Raw genomic sequence first — 16,592 nt, 5'->3', positions numbered from 1 at the left:
TTATGGTACGAATTTGCTGACGACTGCTTTTTTTGAATACAAAAAAACCTTCAATTCTTCAATATGATACGTTAGCCAAGCAGTTTTTAACTCTAAGTTTATAACTCTAACAAAAAAGGTATTATTCAATCCCATGTTCGAATTTTGGTTTTGAGAGGCTTAGAGAAATGAATCGTTCGCTACAGAAATACTGAGCAACAATAATCCATATTTACAAACTAACAAGCGGTTTTTTCAAAGGCTTGGGTTTTTTTACTTGTCGGCTTCAAGAGGTTAGAATTTCACATTGCTCTTGAACCTCAATTGAACTGATACATTTAAATCTTTATCTTGTTTTATAAATTTTCAAAAATTCTAGATTAAATCTATTGGAAAGGTAAATCCTGAGTATAGTCTGCTTTTAAATCCTTGTATTCTGTTCGAGATCTATTAGATTGGGTTGAATACGTCATCTTGGTAATATAAAACGAAAAAAAAAAAGATTTTTAAATACGTTAACTATTTTTCCATAAAAGTAACATTTGGTAACAAAGAAAGTTGATCAATCGGTTTTGGACGATTTTCAGGTTTTGATCTACCTCTGTATGAAATTGCGCCACTATAATCGGTTCACAAATATTATCGAAACAAGCATTATTAAGTTATATAAATCCTTTACGATTTTTGTCTCTCATGAGAAGGGGCCGTGGCCCCCCTCAAGTCTGATGGCTATTTACGCCCATGGTGGTCTTTCATAAATTTGCTGAAAAATGACCCAGGGGGTCCAAAATATATAGGGGTCCAAAATATATATATCAAAAACGTTTTCTTTCAGCATGTTTTTAGCACTAGCACCGTAATTATTTTTAATTTCATCAAAGAAGTGGGCACCGGAACAGAAATGTTGCTTGACGATTGGATGCTGCAGCTAGGAAACGTGGTGTTTTCGGCCGTTGCAGTCTTTGAGAGCAGCAATAACAGCTTTGCTTCAATATCCGAAGGTTTCGGTAGTTTATTCGACCTTTTTCAAGGATTCTAAAACAAGAATACACGGACATCAAACACATTACAACACGATGGAACAACTACTGCAACAAGGAATTGACGTTGAGGATTCACAAATTACTGCTCTTGGAGAACGAACGACTTCGATGCACCAGAGTATTACAAAACAACATCGGTTTGACCTGTCAAAAGCTAAAATTGTAGACAGAAATGAAAACACACATTGCAATTTTTTGAAATGTGTCATATTGAACTTAATGACATTTAAACACACGAACACTCGCATACGCTCTTCATACACATTTTTCCCTCGAGAAACTTGCAGACGCTTTCCGGACTCATCAAAATATGAAAATATTACCCAATTGGAAAAATTTTCTCTCGGATTCTTGGGGTTTTCGAGGCAGAGTGCATATTGTTTTCCATATTTTTTCACAACCACACTAGGGCACCCATACCATTGAGTGTGATAACCACTATGCACAACCACAAAACACACACACAACAACAGATACTGCTAAAGATAAGCCACTAGCACAACATCAAATAAATATTAGCGTGGACTGCAATAAAGCTACCACGGGTTAGAAACGTAGGCAAAAAAATGGTGGAACTATAGGGCAAAGAGCGCAGGTTAGGTTTATAGCAAAAAGCCTCTCACGTTACAGTACTATACAAAAATATCGCCACACATGCAGTTAGTAAAAACATTATAAAACTAATATTGATTTTAGTAACAACATTATCTTGTACATAGTCAAAGCGGAAGCCATTCCAATTTCCTGTATGGACAAATTAATGTAGAGCACTACCATATATGTACAAGAGAACATGGTTCCTGATTTGCCAAGCCATTTGGATGTCAAAAATAGTTGTTATATTAGAGAGCCTAACTTCTTAAAACTCGTGATTAATTTTCTCTACATCTCAGAACAAAGAATACCTTTGAGCTTGCTGTGATATACGTATTTTAAAGTATTAGATTGATAGGGAAGTTAATAGTCATTTTAATTTTGGAAGAACCGTACATTATCGAATGAAGGAACATTTGTGATTGAAATTATATTTTTTCAGCGTATCAAAAACCGAAAAATTTGTTTATAAACAAAAATTATTAACGTTGAAGTTTAAGCGGGTAAAATATAAAAATGTATAACATATAGCTTCACTAAATATTGTATATTGATATAAAGAACAGCATATGTTTAAAAGAAGTGCAAAATTTATGATTAAAACAATTAGAAGATTGGACGCCAAAGATTATTGCATATTAATACGAAGGGATTTGAAAAATTGCGTTCAAAATTATCTGGGGCGCGAGCTGCAGTAATCGATATATTTTTTCGCTAATAACTTGAGCAGATCACTACTGTTGATTGACGCTACTTTATTAGTTGGAAACAAAAATATTATCTAAAAAAATAAACCTCCAAAAAACAACCTATGTATAAAAGAAGGTGAAATTTATTTAAATAATAAATCAACAGTTGTTATGGCTATGATAATGGTTATCGATGTTATCGATGGTTATCGCATATCGAAGGAACATCCAATGTTTGAAAGAAGGGTGAATTTGTGCTAAATATATTAATATCTGTAGTGTAACAATTTATTCCAAAAACGCAACTCAAAACATTAACTTATATTTCAAAGAAGATTAATTTCTGGATACATAATAAAATACTATGGCAATTTTTTTTCCTAATATGCTTTAGTTTATTAGAAGCTTATGATTATTGAATAAAGTGTAATGTTTGTGTCATTCGACTCCAAAATAAGCCTGATGTCGTCAGTGGGCTTCAAAAGAAACGTAAAAACGAATGTCATCTTAAGAAATCCTTGGTTTCAGACTCATTATGCCAAATTACTTTATGCCAAATAACCATTATGCCAAACAACTTTATGCCAAATGACCTACATCCCAAAAAGTTACCAAGTAAGTGAATATCCGCTTCTAAACAATAAAAACACTAAATAGCATATGAAGATTCCATTAATCGTCGATTGAGGCGATAAAATTACTTTGGGCAAACTTTACTTTTTTCAACCATCACACAATTAGCTGAAATCCCATAAGCCAAAGGTCTCCACCAACGCTGTAACGGGACTAGGGGCGGCCAAAACCTCGGATGTAATACTACCTCCGCTTAAGCGCCAGGCAAGTTTTATCTTGCCGCGAAGGAGCGAGTTGTCTCAAACAAAGAATCCCGACCCGGCTGCGAGACCTCAGGGCGAGTCCTTAATCGCGACCGTTGACCCACGACCGAAACATCCGTACACGACCTCCAACGAATAAAAACAAACTATCAAGAAACGATTTCAACACTTGAGGGTGGGTAGGTTTCCTTTGTAGGTTTTCCTACCCAGAGCCTATTCTACTCGTCCCGAAAACCGAAATCTGAAAATACCAGTTCTCTTTTATCTAAAAGTGCAAAAACTAAAATCTTGCCAAGGCTTGAAAATTCATTAGGTACCTATTTATTCAATTCACTTTTTGCTCATGGCTTTATAATCTTCATCTTAAAATGTAGGGGGTTAGTATTTACAATTTTAGGTAGCGCTTACTTGATCCTTTCCCATTGTCCTTATTCCTTATCCTTCCTTTCCTGATCCAACGAATCCTGTTCCTTTACACTCCGAATCCTTTCTCCGTTCCAATCTCCTCGATTCGAATTCCTTTTTGGTCGGGTAGCGTACACGTGCGTTCGTTTCAAATTCTCACGGCCCTCTAGCGGCCGCTAGCGAAGACAGTGCGTTACGTTCTGAGCGTCACAATCATGCTCGCTCTGTGACGTTCTCGGAAGCGTGGTGAATTTGAGGTTGTTGTTGTTGGCCGAAATAATTATGATGGTGGTCCTGGCTACGGCGATCTGTCACTCGCTACATCGACACGAGGCTGATTATGCTGCACTGGCACTATGCTCATCGGCCCAACGTACACCACGTCGATGAATACCGTCGACGGTGGAGGCTTTGGACTATTCGCCCCGTCCTAAGGGTGGACCTTCACTTGAAGGAAAGTTCTTCAAGCGAGACAGTATTTGGAGTTAGATTCTAACATTGTTTCTCATTGTATTACAAGAGTTACCTGATTGCACACACGCACGAAATTACCAGAACTAATCTAAACTTTTGTTCAGAGCACGTTTTCAAAAAAACTGTTCAATGGGAATTAATATTTATTTTAACAAACTTGGCAAATTTCTACTTCTACTAAATCTTACTTTTCAACTGCGTACACACCTTTCACTCTTAACTAGATTGTATAAAATCACTGATTGACTTTTAATTTTATATTTAACTTTTTGCAAAGAGCGTCTTAACTGTTCGACGGTTTAGATTAAAGAGGATGGCAATTTCAGAAATTTTGGGCTATTACCCTGTACCGGCGGTTCCCGAGTTCGTAAATGTTCGTCGTTTTTCGTGTACTTCCTTTAAGAACGCAAGTTTTCAGTTTTGATAAGGACTCTACTGTTGCATCGCAACTTGTGGAATCAGAGACTTGGTACGCGAAAAGTGGCTACACGGAAATAATATTGCATTTCGCACTGTTTTGGTTTTTGTAATTAAAGATTACATTAAAATACTGTAACCTCGTTACAACGCGATATCTATCTATTAGGTATCAATTACCGTCGTACATAAGAGGATAACTGTATAAAACTCTGCAAATATTCGAAAATGCAAAATAGGATATTAGACGGTTGCTTTATGAAAACATATCGCAAATCAACATCGCACATATATGCTCTCTGATTCGCTCAAAAAAGATTTTCTTCCGATAAACTTTGCAACAGAATGGCGTTGCAATCATTCAATGATGTTTATCCCTATGATCTTTCGATAAATGTGTAACCCATTTCATTATCTATTACAGGAAAATGAACACCGGTTTTAACAAATCACAGTAAATCCCAATAAGTCAGTCAAGAGAAAACTTCCTCTGACTCTAGCCCCTCTTCTGCGCACAAACCACATTCTGCGCACTTTGCCGAATGCTGTGACCGTTGTGACCCTACGCGAGCTCAAGTGGTCCCTACCATGATCCACCGGAAATGGAGCTCCGATCACAACCGACAGCGTCATCGACTTTCCTCGAATCAGCGGCAAAACCCGGACCGGCATCAATCGCTGTCGCTGTCTTCGTCGCCGTCGTCAGCCCAAAGGCATCAGTAACTGCCTTTGGACGATTCGTAGCCAGTTCTTGACAGCGGCTGACCGAAGTCCCACTGAAAAGACCTTACCACCCGAAACGCGGGGAATTTCTTCGGTTTTTTTTTATCCTACGATAATTAGCTCACTCTTCTGCTTCCATTCGGCATAGTGGACTCCAAGCTTTGTCGACGCTCAATCTAGATCGAAAATCAACGTTAGTGAAACCGGCGCCCAGTTTTTTATAATCTACGTATTGCGAAATTAGTGATTGCGGAACACGGAAACAGTTCAATAAAACTCAAAAGATATAGGAAATCGGAGAAGATTTTTAAAGTGCCGAAATCAACAGAAGAAGAAACAGAGATCCAGTATTGATTACACTTTCTTGACGAGAAGTTTTATAGTGAATGGGAAGTAACGACCTTAGCCGATACAGTTGATGCAGTTTATAAAATAATCAGTAAAAATAGCCCATAGAGTGTATAACTGAGAAGCACAGTTTGTGTTGTGGGGGAATTGTTATACTTAGTGAGTATATGTAAGAAAAAATCCCGAATCCCGAAAGTGAGACATCCGTGGTGAAGTAGTGAATTTGTTGAAACGCCAGTCGTATCGTTCGAAGAAATCAAAGAGGAAAACAGGAAGCGTTCGTGAAGGTTGTTACAGAAGAATACATTCTAAGAAGGTTTCGTGCTAAAACTAAAAGTTGGATATAAACCGTCAAAGGATAACCGTTTTTGATTCACCCTTCCAGTGGATAGTTGTTTGTTGTTGTTCATGTTATCACTGCATGGAAGCACTGCTATGGATGATTCAGGGCTTCCACCTTTCGAGGGGTAAGTGTTAATTTCAATAAATGTGTGGAATATGTTTGTTATATATTTATTTTGAATAATCAGCAATCATAAAGTATACTTACTTTACCAAGAATCAATACGTTTCACGAAGATAGTTAAGTCATTGGTTCCACTTTTCAGATGCACTACCCGCATGGCCATCAATTTCAATTTTTGTGACCCATCAGAGCAAATCAATAAGACGTTTTCTGTAGAACACGGTATGGTTTTCATTTTCCTAAAGTTTCAATGTATGACAACTGACAAGTACATCATATTAGTACGGTTCAACATTCGAAAAAGTTTGAAAATCAAATGTCCTTTATCAAGAAAGATATCATCCTTACGACGAAAATAATAATGGCCGAAAGACAGAAGTTTGTCGGACTATAATATCACATATAGCTGAATAATAGCTAGAAAATTCTCTTTCCACATCTGTCGGATTAAATTTCCTTTTCTTATTTTTTTTTTGTTTGAAGAATGAGTTCTCACTAATTTATACTAACTGTAATAAAAAAATAATTCTGATAGAAATTTCATTGCTACTACATCACGAGGTTTATGTTTAATCTCATTGCGCCTGTTCTGCAAACATTTGATTTCAAACCACCCAGCGTAGCACGTACCAGCCTAATTACTTTCGCCGGAAAATCATGTTCAGACTTTATCCGCCATAGCTTATTTCCTTTCACTGAATGGTACGCTGCCTTGAAATCAATAAACAGAAGGCGAGTCTGCAAGTTATACTCCAGGAATTTATTTATGATCATTCATTTGACGTTTTAGCAAGTCTAATAAATCTACGGTGTTTAGATCTTTAGCAACGCGTAATATTTATTCATCTTCATTTTTAGAGCATTCAATAAATAGGCTAAACGTTACCTTTCATCGCATGTAACAGTCTGAACCCAATTCAAGCAATAAATCTTACAGAAACTCAAATATTCTGTTTTGTTTTGAGCATGATCATGACAGATGTTCTCTCGCCATTCGCAAGATTTATCATATCCACTTGTGCAATTTACAATCAACCTCAAGATTGCCAGTAATTGACTACAATCTCCACAATCAACGTCCCCAAGCAAGCTCATCCCCCTTTGGGACCCGATGTTACACAAATCTTCGCAGCCACACCGAGATTGTTACAATCTACAAACAATGCTCAATTTATCCGCGCAAACTCTCCGATTCAAGTGAGAAATTTCAATCCTGCAGCAGCGCCATTCATCGCCACGCGGCTCGTAAAATTGATTCAATTACGTGCTGAATGCCATTCAGTTGACGAGGGTGATCTACACGTCACACCACAGCAGACTGCAGAACTGGATCGTCGTCGCACAGTGGTCCAAAGCTGACCAAAAGTTAGAAAAATAATAAATGTTGAGATTATATCATTTTCAGATTATTCGTTCAAAACTGACTGAATCTTAAACTTTGGATGTATTTTTAAAAATATTTTTAAAATTTGAAGTTTTTTATTTGATTCAGACCACAAAGCATTGAAGAATTGCAATTAAAATTTAGTTTTTTTAGAAGGTGTATATTACCCCATCTTTATTTACATTATGTTCGATAAACTATTGCTTGAGCATTTCTGCATCGAGAGAGGAAAATTTAAAGTATTGTTATTAACAAAGCAAACAGAGCGAATTACGCCAGAAAACCATCTGACTTTTTTAACATTGTCGTTATTAGTTTTTAAATAGATTTGGAAATAATCGTATTTCAGTACAATTTGATGTTGTTATTCATCTATGAAGTAAATGGACGAATTATGTTTCGAATGATCTCCAAAAAAAAATTTAAGTATTTTTTGACGATGAGCTATGGTGTTTGAACGATTTGAGCAAAATTTGTTCTTTAGGCTAACTTTTGTAAGAAGTGCAATCACTGTGTGTCGTCGTCTTGACCGTTTGCTCGTATTTCTTTACTTTTGAACAGACTGAGAGACGTTTGTGGCGCATTTGAGGCGTAATATTTGTCGCACTGTTTGACCTCCGCAGATCGCCTGGTTCTGATGGAGGACTGCGAGTGGAAAGGGATTCATTATCCAATTCAATTTTGCGCACTTCTAATCTACGGCGCTGAATGGTCTGATGATTGAGCGCTCTTCTCTGGGAAGGTAAACATTACTGAGAATTTGACGGTGAGACGATTCGTTTAGAAGTAGTTGTATCATAACATTTTTTATTTCAAATTCCTTTTCTTGATATCGTTTCAAATATAACGTTCGCTTTTTATATATAGCTGTTCTGTGTTAGATGACGCTATCATTCTTATGTGGTAAAACTTAATTAAGCTGTTATCAACTGTTTGTTAATTACAGATTACATTCCATAAATTTCAGAAATTCAGATTTTTTACTGATTTATCGAAACCAGATTATAAGATTAATACTGTTTTAGCTTCGCTTAGACTGTCTACACATATCCATGGTTGCTATTCCGTGATTGACCGAAGACAGTGAAGATGTACAAAGAATCAACTAGAAGTTCGGCTGCGATTGGTCACAATCTTCTTCAGTGTGCATAATTCAGTACCTCTATTTACTTACTTATTTGGCTTAACATCAATTATCTTGATAAATCCTCGCCAACAATAATTCGCCAATTCACTCGGTACATGGCCGCTTCTCTCCATCCCCAACTGTGACCCACGCTCTCCAGTAGACTGGCCCAGCTCAGTATGGGAGAAAAATAAAGTTGTATGATTCCACGGGGCACCCCCAGGATTATTTCTTGGGGTTAGAGGAAGCCTTTCTGAAAAATTCAGCTCATTTGGTCGTTCCATGAGCTGGCGCATTTGAATTGAAGTTAATATGGGATTTTCAGCTCAAACATATGAGCAACAGCACATCATCTACTTTTTGGTTCAGGAAAATTGATGATTGCGTTCAATTGGACCCAGAATGTCAAAAACACTACTTGATTTAATAGCGAAGAATATTGTAGAAGATTGTACCATGATCAAAATTAATAAAGTTGGTGTTTTAACCATTTGAAGTATATCATGCAATACTGCTTGTATTTCTTCAACATAGCTTGGAGGTAGCCACTAAGCGCATCAAAGCCACCTATGACGCTGAGCGAGCTGAAGCACATGTCGCATGCATATAAGTGACTTGTACGGGAGTGCTGATCTAAGCCTAACTTTCAACAACTGAAAGAGTATTGAAAATGAGATTAAATCCAGATACAACCTTCTGCAATTATGTTCATTAGGGTATCAAGTAGTGTATTTGTCATTCTGGGCTTACTTGAACGTGAACAATTAGTATACGGAACGAAACAGTGGCATAGGATCAATTTTCAATATATTTGAGACGAATATCCCATACAAACTTCAAATCGAATGCGCCAGCTGGTGGAGCAACCAATTGAGTTGAAATTTTGAGAGAGCGTTTCTCTTACCCTAAGGCTCATATCTAGGGGGTGCCTCGTTGAGTTTTACAACTTTTTTGTTTAAGGTGATTATAAAACGAAGCCAAACTGCGAATTTTCAAGTGCACAAGACTGGAGAATCTGACAACTGTTCGTGTTGAAAAACAATCAAAATACTTGCTGGCTGGTGGTGACCAATGGAATAAATTTTCAACGCGGAGCGCTGTATGGTTCTCAAGTCTTGTGCTCTTGAAAATTTGAGGTGTGGCTTCGTTCTATAATCACCTTAAGGGCCAGTCTACTCTCCAGGTCCTGGTGCACCTAGTCAATCCACCAATCTCGCTGCGCCCCACGCCTTCTTGGCATTCTTGCAATATGCCCTGCCCAGCGTATTCTTCCAGCTTTAGCTACCTTCACGATACTGGGTTCGCCGTAGAGTTGAGCGAGCTCGTGGTTCATCCTTCGCCGCCACACGCCGTTCTCCTGTACGCCGCCGAAGATCGTCCTTAGCACTCGGCGTTCGAAAACCCCAAGAGCTTGCAAGTCCTCCTCGAGCATAGTCCACGCCTCATGCCCATAGAGGACTACCGGTCTTATGAGCGTTTTGTACATCGTACATTTGGTGCGGGGGTGAATCTTTCTTGACCGCAGTTTCTTCTGGAGTCCATAGTAGGCACGACTTCCGCTGATGATGCGCCTTCGTATTTCCCGACTAACATTGTTGTCAGCCGTCAACAAGGATTCGAGGTAGACGAACTCGTCCACCACCTCGAAGGTATCTCCGTCTTTCGTAACACTGCTTCCTAGGCGGGTCCTGTCACGCTCAGTTCCGCCAACCAGCATGTACTTTGTTTTCGACGCATTCACCATTAGCCCGACTCTTGTTGCTTCGCGTTTTAGTCAGGTGAACAAATCTGCCACCGTTTCAAATTTTCTCCCAATAATATCCATGTCGTCCGTGAAGCAAACAAATTGTCCGGATCTCGTGAAAATCGTGCCTCGACTGTTAAGTCCGGCTCTCTGCATAACACCTTCAAGCGCAATATTGAACAACAGACACGAAAGTCCATCGCCCTGTCGTAGTCCCCGCCGAGACTCGAACGAACTGGAGTATTCGCCCGAGATCTTTACGCAGTTTTGCACACCGTCCATCGTTGCTCTGATCAATCTTGTGAGCTTCCCGGGAAAACTGTTCTCGTCCATGATTTTCCATAGCTCTACGCGGTCGATACTATCGTATGCCGCCTTGAAATCGATGAACAAATGGTGCGTAGGGACCTGGTACTCACGGCATTTCTGGAGGATTTGCCGCACGGAAAAGATCTGGTCCGTTGTCGAGCGGCCGTCGATGAAACCTGCTTGATAACATCCCACGAACTCGTTTGCTATAGGTGATAGACGACGGAAGAGAATCTGGGATAGCACTTTGTAGGCGACGTTTAGGATGGTGATTGCACGATAATTTGCACACTCCAGTTTGTCGCCCTTTTTGTAGATAGGGCATATAATGCCTTGCTTCCACTCCTCCGGTAGTTGTTCAGTTTCCCAGATTCTGACTATCAGCCGATGCAGACAAGCGGCCAACCTGCCCGGCCCATCTTGATGAGTTCAGCTCCGATATCATCTTTGCCAGCGGCCTTGTTGTTCTTGAGCTGTTGAATGGCATCCTTAACTTCCCCCATCGTGGAAGCTGGTTGATTTCCGCTGTCCGCTGTGCTGACGTAGCCATCGCCTTCGCTGTCCTGACCTTCTGTGTCTGTGTTCTCTGCGCCATTCAGGTGTTCATCGTAGTGCTGCTTCCACCTTTCGATCACCTCGCGTCCGTCCGTCAAGATGCTCCCATCCTTATCCCGGCATATCTCAGCTCGCGGCACGAAGCCTTTGCGGGATGTGTTGAGCTTCTGATAGAACTTCCGCGTTTCTTGAGAACGGTACAGCAACTCCATCTCTTGGCATTCCACCTCTTCCAGGCGGCGCTTTTTGTCTCGGAATAGGCGGGTTTGCTTTTTTCGCTTCAGTCTGTATCGTTCCACGTTTTGCCGCGTACCATGATGCAGCATTGCAGCCCGCGCTGCATTCTTCTCCCCTAAAACCTCCTGGCACTCTTTGTCGCACCAATCGTTTCTTGAGCTTCGTTCCACATATCCGACAATGCTTTCGGCAGCGTCGTTAATAGCTGCTTTGACTGTCCTCCAGCAGTCTTCAAGAGGGGCCCTATCGAGCTCGCCCTCATCCGGCAACGCTGCCTCAAGATGCTGCGCGTACGCATTGGCGACATCCGGTTGTTTCAGCCGCTCGGGGGCGGGCGTCGGTACCGTACATCATTGATGACGGATAGTTTTGGGCACAGTTTTACCATCATCAGGTAGTGGTCGGAGTCAATGTTAGCACCACGATAGGTTCTGACGTCGGTTATGTCGGAGAAGTGCCGTCCATCCATCAAAACGTGGTCGATTTGCGATTCTGTCTGCTGAGGTGATCTCCAGGTGTACCGATACGAGAGGCTGTGCTGGAAATAGAAATTCGGTGTAAAGTTATGCATGGTTAAAAGTGTACTGAATTATCGTTTCCTTAACATGTCAAACCAAATCAATCGGTTATCAAATGACAAAGTTATTCAATATTCACACACCGACATAAAAGATGACGCATTTTGTATGATGTCACATGGTGACTGATCTACTAGATATTAAACATATTTGGAATTGAACATTTGATTGAAAAATTTACTGAATTACTTACACTCTTACAAAAAATCAGGTAAATTTACGGCTTCTTGGATGCACATAAAATAAGCGAAATATTTGACATAAAATTACGTCTGTGCTTAAAATTACATGGCATCGAAAAGCCAAAAAAAATTACACGCCGAGACGAAAAAGTCTTTTGAACTGACTTTTACATTACGGCGTGTAATTTTGTACTAATCTTGTTGTTGTGCTGCCAAATAATTTATTAATTGATGGCTATGTCTGTAATCGGGTGCTAATAGTTCAAACTTCAAATCACTTACCTTTATGTTGCTTTGGACTTAGAAGTATAGAACTATACAACACACTGCCGACGGGCACCACATGCACGTTTTGTACACTCCTGCATTCTTCGCTGGAGTAATGAAGTTTTAAAATTTGAAGACGATTCCTAATCAATCGTGACAACTAGAGTGCCTGTAAATAAGAGTGACGTCATGTTCCAGTTTTGACAGGTCTCCTGCTCGATTGGAACGCGGATTTGTATGGAAATGACAGTTCGCCGCTGTTGTTTGTTTGACATTGACGCCACTCTTATCTAGATCCACTCTGGTGACAACTACAGTGTAAAATCATTCACACTATTAACCATTGCACTGCTGGATAAAATTTGCAAACTTCCCCATTCTAAAACACACTTGAAAATTCTAGCCAACAATCGGCTGGCGCGTTTGAATAAAACACTCTTCCATATCCTTGCCAAATAATTCACAAGTTTCCTGAACACAAATGCACTTTCCAACATAATCCAGCAATTAATAAGATAAGAGTAGGTAAACTTCAATACACCTTTAACTAATTGGTATTGTTTTCTCACTCAGAAACAGAAAAAAAAATCTCGCGACGTTCACTCCGGCCATGTTCGAAAACAAACTCAATGATTCGCATGATACTGACACAAAGGCCTTCGCCAAAGTCAAAGATCATGTAAATTGACGTCTTCTTAAATAGAAATCCCAGTCCAACGTTCATGTTTTACGGTTTGTAGTATGTGAGATTAGGAAATTGACACAAACGTTGTATGTTCTTGTAAATATAAATTGTTGTACTTAATTTTCGATTTCGTTTTAGGCAAGATTATGTTTAGGTTGGCAATTTTGAACTATAAATCAAAAGAAACATAAAATTGCGTTGTAAACGCGATTACGTTACAAAATATTTAAGTGCAAATTAAATTAGGTCACATGTGAATTTTATTTTTTTTAAGAGTGTATATGTTCCACTTGCCCCGTCCATCTACTAGCACATAAACTGCCCCTCTACGCTTACTTGCACCATGTTCTACAGGGTGTCCGCAAATTATCCGTACAAACTTTGAAGACATGGCTCTATACAATCAAGCATAATAAATTCAATATTCTTGCATAAAACCATGCAAGAATATTGAATTTATTATTGGCTATTGGCATACTTTATTCTTAAGAAACAAGTTTGACATATTTACGATTTCAAATAATTGCAAAACCAACCCAAATGTATTGAGGTGTCTTGAAGGGAGCTGTTTTCCGAGCTTGATGACGGAGAAGAAATTTCCATAGAATTCACTGGATTTGAACCGTACAAGTTTCTATTACCAGTCTAACGTGAAGCCACTAATCTGTAGCATACTTCAGATGATAATAGGACATTTAGATTCATTTCTTTTAGGTTTTAGGGTTAACTCATCTCCAGTATGACTAGCGGCCCTCAGGAAAATCGTCTCCGAAAAATTAAAATTTGCCTATCTCAGTAACAAGCAATTATTTCGAAATTTTTTAAAATTGTATTTTGTATTAACGTATAGATGTATTATAAAGTACATGGACTTTAATTTTTCATTGTTTTCAATGTGAGATCGTCTTTCCAATATTTTGATGTTCGGATAATTTGCGGACACCCTGTATGTAAACCTTATACACAGCGGGACAAATATGCGTTGAACGGCAGTCAACCATTATACTAAATAAAAAACACAGTTTTCAACAGACTAAAGGATCCATCTCCTCTCCCTTATTACCTCACCTAGCGTTGGGCGATTTTGAATCCATGTTCCGAAAATCGATGTTTGCTTTCCGATTAATCGATTTTTTGAATCGATGTTTGAACCACCTAAAATCGAGTGAATCGATTCTCTTCATTCGATTCTTTGATTCGATTAATTTTGTTGAAATCGTTAAATATTTCCTAGTGAGTTTGTGGAAAAGAAACCATATTTTGAACTTATCTTGAAGTAGTAAATCTGCTCGATTGATTTTCGAAACTGATTTGATTGAAAGATGTTGAAATTGAATGCAAAAGTATTTGGTTTCATTTCAAGCTTTCTAAATGTCATCCGATTCGAATCGATTCGTAAACATCGATTCAATTGATTCGATTAAATCGGTGAATCGATTCGGCAGTTCAAATGTGAATCGATTCAGTAACATCGATGTTCTGGATAAATTTGCCCAACGCTAACCTCACCACCAAACTAGTTAATCAAGCATCTTGATTATATGATATACTATTCATTGTGAAAAAGATGAAAATATTAAAACAGCAGTAAGTGTTACTGATTTGTACAAATGGTTTAAAAGAGCTCTATTTCATATCAATCGTTTTCAGCTTTAATTTGTACGAAATTTAACAATGAAATATGTAATTGAAGAAGAAGCTATGAGAAAGTGTTATGAATTATGTTATGTTTTTCAGGATGGTTGATTCGATCTCAACGGTAAAAAAAACCATTAATGAACGATTGGCGAATCTAATTCTCAGTTAATAAGTAACCGAAGAACTTTTATCTAAGAAGCTGGCTTTGTTCCAATTGGGGTGTAATTCCAGACAGAAGAAAAAGAAAATTCAACTATCCCAAACATGAAAAGAATCAGTTGTTCACTAGAATCAAACACACACTTAAATCAGAATGCCGATCTCAGCTGTGCAAATCTCGGTTAAAGGTCGTTTGGTGATATCTTAGTAAAAGTGACGTTTGGTGACGGCACCAAAATGTGCTGTTTTAAGCCAACTTGATTTTTTGCTGACATATTAGTAAAAATTGATTTGCTGAAATTCGCCGGTAAAATAATGAAAATAAGTTGAATTCAACTGAGTGTGTCCTTCACTGTACGAATGAGTGTCACATAGCATATTAAATCCACAAGATCACATAGGACAGTTATGTCCATTACAACATGTAATCTTATACATCTTTGTTATATCAACTTTCATTTGAAATTTGGCCTACCATCGAGCTTGAGAGAAAAAAAAACTGGCTTTTATCATGATTATACAGGTCGAACTCGATTATCCGGAGACTCGATTATCCGGGGACTCGATTATCCGGGATTCGATAATCCGGAATTTGTTTTTTCATTTTCTTGTTTTTCATTTTTTATGCATAATTCTGAGATAATTAGGTATTGCAATATACAATTTGAGTGCTTTTGCAGTTTAGAACGTATTTAAGAAAAGGGGGGTTTGCAAAAGTGTTTTTTTTGTGTATGCTGGTCAAAATTATTTTTTCTTGTAAAGACCCCTACGGTTCCTAGAAAAAATTTCTGGCTACGCCACCGCATCATATAAATAAAATAACAAAAATCTATATAAATAAAAATGGAATGGTGTTTGTATGTCACGAAATGGCTCACGAACGGGTAAACGGATTTGAATGATTATTTTTCCGTTTTGTTCGTCAAGTGTTCCGACGTGTTTGTGTGTATAAAAATCCCAGGATATTCACCGGGAAAGTCGGAAAAATGAGCGTGAAAGGAACTGTCATTTTGTATGGGACAATCCATAGCATTTTTCAACAGCCTACTTGATGGCAAGACGAAGTTTGCCGGGACCACTAGTAGGTAATATTTAAGTTCTTTTATCAAAAATTTCAATTTTTTTCATTGTGATTCGATTATCCGGAGTGAAAAAAAAATCGATACTCTGGATAATCGAGTCCGACCTGTATTTGAAAATGATGTTCTTCAATGCACAAAATTTTAAATTAAAAAAATGTTCGGGATCCCTCGGTGGATTTTTTTGGGGAACACGTCAAATGAAAGCTAAAAACCTATATTTTTGAATGGTGAAAGATTTAGCGATGCCTATTTTTTTGTGATAATATTGTTCTACCAGACACGCCGTGTGTTGTAAGATTAAACTAATTTTCATGCACACATTTGGCGCATCAAGATGAATACAAATTTCAACAACCATTCAATTACTATTAATTTACTTAAATTTTACACATCGTGTAAATTCAAGCATTTCTTGTTGAAAATCAGATGTATATTCATTGGAATTCACATAATGATGCAACAATACAACAATAATCTTATAAATCTTGCTGATAGATTGAAGAAGATTTTGCCATGGAATTAGGATTGAATTTTGAATTTCTTCAACCTCGTGAATACTTCCTCAAAAGAAGCCCCAAGAAAATTTTCGAGAATCTAGAATCTAGAAAGCTGACAAAATTTGCCAAGGATTAAGCTCGAAGCATGGTTGATATTTTCTATGGATTCCTCTAT

At 38.2% G+C, this 16,592-nt stretch overlaps 1 protein-coding gene across 15 annotated transcripts in view; it reads left to right on the top strand.

Moving 5' to 3' along the window:
• Nucleotides 1–16,592, top strand: part of LOC5576365 (bone morphogenetic protein 1) — a 540,800-nt gene that overhangs the window by 89,525 nt on the left and 434,683 nt on the right. For 7 of the 15 annotated variants that reach the window (XR_002498631.1, XR_002498632.1, XM_021837569.1 and 4 more), the window contains exon 2: nucleotides 4,862–5,975. The gene's annotated coding sequence lies outside the window, so the exon portion shown is untranslated. The remainder of the gene's footprint in view (nucleotides 1–4,861; nucleotides 5,976–16,592) is intronic. The other 8 variants (XM_021837561.1, XM_021837562.1, XM_021837559.1 and 5 more) reach the window with 4 other exon arrangements.

The sequence above is a fragment of the Aedes aegypti genome, chromosome 1, assembly GCF_002204515.2.
Source record: "Aedes aegypti strain LVP_AGWG chromosome 1, AaegL5.0 Primary Assembly, whole genome shotgun sequence".
In the NCBI taxonomy this organism is placed as follows: Eukaryota; Metazoa; Arthropoda; class Insecta; order Diptera; family Culicidae; genus Aedes; species Aedes aegypti.
This window is presented reverse-complemented; position numbering and strand designations above follow the sequence as displayed.